We start from the raw sequence: 5,417 nt of genomic DNA, 5'->3' as shown, positions 1-5,417 counted from the left end.
GCCGCACCAGCCCGAAATAGCTCCCAGGCAGGGCCTCTCTGGGCCACAGCCGAACTATGAAGCCCTTCATGGCCCGCTCGGCCGCCTTGTGGAGCTCGACTAGCTGTTTCAGCTGGTCGCTCAAGGGCACAGGATGTCCGGCCTCAGAATACTGAGACCAGAACACCTTCTCCGTCGAGCTACCCTCTTCAGCTCGGTAGAATGCGACAGCGTCGGACACGCTGCGGGGAAGATCTGCGAATGCCCCTGGAGAGCTCCGGATTCGGGTAAGTAACAGGTAGTTCACTTTTATATTTCTGCTTTGCATAAAGAATGCCTTACCCGCTGCTATCTTCCTCATCTCCTCCAACTCTTGGAGGGCCTTTTGGGCTTCGGCCTTGGTAGACTTGGCAGCCCCTAGGGCCGTTGCAAGCTCGGATGCTTGCGCCTTCGACTCCAGCTGCAAACTCTCATGTTTTTTCATGAGAGCCTGCAGCTCTTGCTGCACCTCGCCGACCTGAGCCCCAAGTCTGTCTCGCTCGGTGCGCTCCGCGGCCGTTTTCTTTTCGGCCTCAGACAGCGCCTGCTTAAGGGTCGCCACCCAGTCGTGGCCCCTACAATAAGCAGTACAATCCTGTTACTCTTTTTTGCAATCAAGCCTTTTTATAAGCACTTTTTCTGTAAGATATTTCTTACCTTCTTCCTCCTCGAGCCGCCGCTTGGCAAGGCCAAGCTCTTGCTCGGTCCGCTCGAGGTCCTGCTTCAGGACACCCACCTCCGCAGTCAGTGTAGCGATGGATAGCAGCGAAGCCTGCATACGCATATTGACTCTTTTTTAGACTCCTGCGAAATTTAATAGAACCTCTATTCGGCTTTTCTTTTCGAACGCCGAACAGAGCATCAGGGGCTATTGTCTATGCGGTAATATTTTTACATATTTTTACTTACCTCAAAGCCAGTTAGAAGGCTAGCGCAAGCTTCAGTCAGTCCGCTCTTGGCGGACTGAACCTTCTGGATCACCGTACTCATAATAGTACGGCAGCCCTCGTCGATGGAGGCGTCGTCAAGCACCTCCAGTAGATTGTCCGGCACCTCCGGTTGGACGGAAGCCGCCGGCTCAGAAGGCTTGTTCCTCTTGGAAGGAGTTCGCCTACCGCGGTCCGGAACTGTGGAAGATTCCGGCGCGGTGTCCGACATAAAGCCGGACTTAGAGCCCTGGGGAGCCTTATCCCCTTTACTCCTGGAGTCCGGGAGGTTGCCTTGCAGCTCCTCCGGGACCACCTCCTCCTGCCCCGGAGCTTGTCGCGACGCCACTTCGGCGTCGTCTGCAGTGCGGGGGGAGACAGCGGGTGGAACTGAGTTCACGTCCGATGAGTCCAGGGAGCCGCCCGACGATTCATCGAATTCGGCCCGGGGCGGACTGCATAATTACATTCGACATTAGGGAAAGCTGTGCAACAAAGGAACATCATGAGTTATTCTGATATCCGCACTTACGATTTCGCCGGACGCTTGGCCCTGTTTGGCCACTCCTCTTTACCCTCTTCGGCGTTGGGGGCGTAGTCCGGCGGAGGGGTCTTCCTTTTTCTAGACCCCTCGGCCTCCCCCGTTGGGGCGGCCTTCCTCTTCTCTCCTCCCTCCGATGGGGGGGGAGAGTTTTCTTCTTCCTCCTCCTCGTTTTCGCGGGAGGTGGGCGTCTCGGATTCGTCAGATGATGAGTCCGACACCACCACGTTGCGGGCACTCTTTCGAGTCCCCATGGTCTTCTTCTTCTTGGCCTTCTTCTCCAGCACCACATAAGGCGCCAGAACCAGCAGCTTCGCTAGTAGAGCTGGGGCTAGGTCTTCGGGCAGCGGAGCCGGACAGTTAATCGGTCCGGATATTGCCCGCCAAGCCTGTCAAAGGTAAGGGAGTTTAGATCCCGCATAGAGTCAAACTATGAAAAAAGCTTAAACATCCTGTAAAAGGTGTAGATGGCATACCTCGCTAGCGTGACGCTGCGAGCTGTATCTGCGGTCCTCGGAAGCGGATGCGGGAGCCTCGGCGCCCTTGAATAGCATCTTCCAGGCGTCTTCGTACATCGTGTCGAAGAGCCTGCTGAGGGTTTGATGCTGCGCCAGGTCGAACTCCCACAGATTAAAATCCCGTTGTTGGCACGGGAGGATCCGGCGGACGAGCATAACCTGGATTACATTAACAAGCCGGACTGGCTTGTTCACCAGGGACTGGATGCATGTTTGCAATCCGGTCACCTCTTTTTCGTCACCCCACGACAGGCCCGTCTCTTTCCAAGACATAAGCCGCGTGGGGGTCCGGATCAGAACTCGAGGGCTGCGGTCCATTTCGGATCGCGCGGCTCGGTGATATAAAACCACCCGGATTGCCATCCCTTTAGGGTCTCCACGAAAGAGCCCTCGAACCATAGGACGTTGGCCATCTTGCCCGCCATGGCGCCTCCGCACTCCGCCTGGCCGCCACGCACCACATTGGGCTTGACGTTGAAGGTCTTGAGCCAGAGGCCGAAATGAGGATGGACGCGGAGAAAAGCCTCGCACACGGCGATAAATGCCGAGATGTTGAGGATGAATTTCGGAGCCAGATCGTGGAAATCCAGGCCATAGTAGAACATGAGTCCCCGGACAAATGGGTGGAGTGGAGAACCCAGTCCGCGGAGGAAGTGGGGGAGAAATACTACCCTCTCATGGGGCCTTGGGGTGGGGAGAAGCTGCCCCTCTTTGGGAAGCCGGTGCGCGATGTCCTTGGACAGGTATCCGGCCTTCCTTAATTTCTTGACTTTACCCTCCGTGACGGAGGAGACCATCCACTTGCCTCCCGCTCCGGACAATGCTGGAGAAGGTTGAGGTGGGAAGTGCGGGCTTGGGCGCTGGAGCTCGAGTGCGCAGGAGATGGGTAGGCAAAGGAGGAAGAAGGCGTAGGTAAAAAGGTGGATCCTTATCCCCTTATATAGGCGGATGCGGTTGTGCGTCCGCACCAGCCTGGTAAAACTCGCTTGCCTCCCAAGCGCCGTGATAAATGGCGCGGTTGAATTACCCACGTCCGTATTGATGAGAATCCCGTAAAAGGGGTACACGATCTCTGCTTTGACAAGATGTGCCAAGGAAACTGCCTCGCAAAACACGCTGAGGTGGAAAAGTGAAATCGATTCGAGTAAAGGATTTGGCCGTAGTGTGGTGAAGCACTGCGGAATACGTCAGCAGATTTGATTTGTGTTAATATTATTCTCTCTATGGCAATATGTGGAAACTTATTTTGCAGAGCCGGACACTACTCTTGGTGTTTACAATCTTCTACAAAGGACTTGGAGGAGGAACCCGCCTTGCAATGCCGAAGACAATTTGCGCGCCGGACTCGTCGTCATTGAAGCCTGGTTCAGGGGCTACTGAGGGAGTCCTGGATTAGGGGGTGTTCGGGTAGCCGGACTATACCTTCAGGCGGACTCCTGGACTATGAAGATACAAGATTGAAGACTTCGTCCCGTGTCCGGATGGGACTTTCCTTGGCGTGGAAGGCAAGCTTGGCGATGCGGATATTCAAGATCTCCTACCATTGTAACCGACTCTATGTAACCCTAACCCTATCTGTTGTCTATATAAACCGGAGGGTTGTAGTCCGTAGGCAATAAACTCCATATACAACAATCATACCATAGGCTAGCTTCTAGGGTTTAGCCTCCTTGATCTCGTGGTAGATCTACTCTTGTACTACCCATATCATCAATATTAATCAAGCAGGACGTAGGGTTTTACCTCCATCAAGAGGGCTCGAACCTGGGTAAAACATCGTGTTCCCTGCCTCCTATTACCATCCGGCCTAGACGCACAGTCCGGGACCCCCTACCCGAGATCCGCCGGTTTTGACATCGACACTTAGGATTGATTCTAAACCGTGGTTCAAAACAGCAGCCACACGAGCCAGGGGAGTAGTGGTATACCAGTAGAGGCAGGGAAACAGAGTAGCGAGTGATTGTTCGTGTAGCCAAATATCTAGCCAAAAATAGGTGTTGGTTCCAGAATTTGTGATGACAAAAGAGATGGTGTGTAAAGCTGGTAGTTGATGGTTTATGGAGGAAGGAGTGACTGTTTTGTGGAGCGATGAGAGCATTTGGCTGTTGTAGGTTAATCCAGTCTAGCCACGGAGTTTGATCCAGAAGCAGAGCTTTGACAGCAAATTTCATTAGTAGAAAATTATTCTGCACACGAAGACTTTTTAGACCTAGACCATCGAACTTTTTTGGCTGACAAACATTTTTCCAGGCAACTAAGCATTGAGCACCCGTTCAAGTTTCCTCTATGACACAGAAGAAGGCTCGACGGATAGTCTGGGGTTTTTACCACGCTTTTGGGAATGAGGAAGACTGACATAAAGTAGACCCGGATGGAGTAGAGGACAGCAGACAGTAGGATGAGCCTGTCACCCTTGGAGAGGATTTTTGCTCGCCAACCTGTCAAGAATTTTCGGCATCGTTCAATAATGGGTAGAAAGGCGTTTGGAGGTAAACGGGTAGGTGCTAGGGGTAGGCCTAGATAGATTTGTGGAAAGGTTGATGTTCTACACTACAAGGTGGTGGCAATGGAGTCCGCAATTAAAGGGCACACATGCATAGGCATGAATGTAGTTTTTGTTTAGTTTATCATGAGGACTGTAGCCATGCAAAATTTTGAAGAATGTGTTTTATTGCATGGCCACATCATTGGATGCCTTGGCGATGATGAGGGTGCCATCGGCATATTATAAAACGGTCGGTGGCAGGTGTGAGAACAGGGGGTGTGTGAGGTGCCGGAGGTCGCAGTCTTGTGTGATCATTTGTTGAAGGAGGTCAGCAACGATGATGAATAGGTGGGGTGATATGGGGTCTCCTTGTCCGAGGCCGTTCTTGCAGTTTATCCAGTTTCCTGGGATCCCGTTCAACATGACGGTCGTTTTTCCTGTTGAGAGGATATCCTGGATCTAGGCCGAGAATTTTCGCGGGAAGTCGCGGCAGTGTAGGATGGCGGTGAGAGATTCCCATGAGAGAGTGTCGAAGGCTTTGCTGAAGTCTAGTTTTATGACCATGGTTGGGGTTTTGCGAGAATGGCAGGAGCCGATAAGATCCGCATCATAGACAAAATTTTCCGCGATGCAACGACCTGAGATGAAACCAGTCCGGTTTTCGTGAACAAGCAATGGGATTAGCGGTTTTAGTCTATTGGTGAGGACCTTTGCGAAGGCTTTGACGGGGCAATTTTGGAGAGAGATTGGGCAGTAGGAGTCCGGTGTATTTGCTTCTTCTTTTTTTGGCAGCAGAATTAGGTGGGCTCGGTTTAAACATTCGGTTTGGACAGAGAGGTCTTGGAAGTCTGTCATGAACGAAAAGATGTGGTTTTTAACGAGATTCCAGTATTTTCTATAGAATAGGGGGGCCAAATCCGTCCAGTCCA

The sequence above is a fragment of the Triticum dicoccoides genome, chromosome 3A (genome assembly GCF_002162155.2).
Source record: "Triticum dicoccoides isolate Atlit2015 ecotype Zavitan chromosome 3A, WEW_v2.0, whole genome shotgun sequence".
NCBI lineage: Eukaryota > Viridiplantae > Streptophyta > Magnoliopsida > Poales > Poaceae > Triticum > Triticum dicoccoides.
This window is presented reverse-complemented; position numbering follows the sequence as displayed.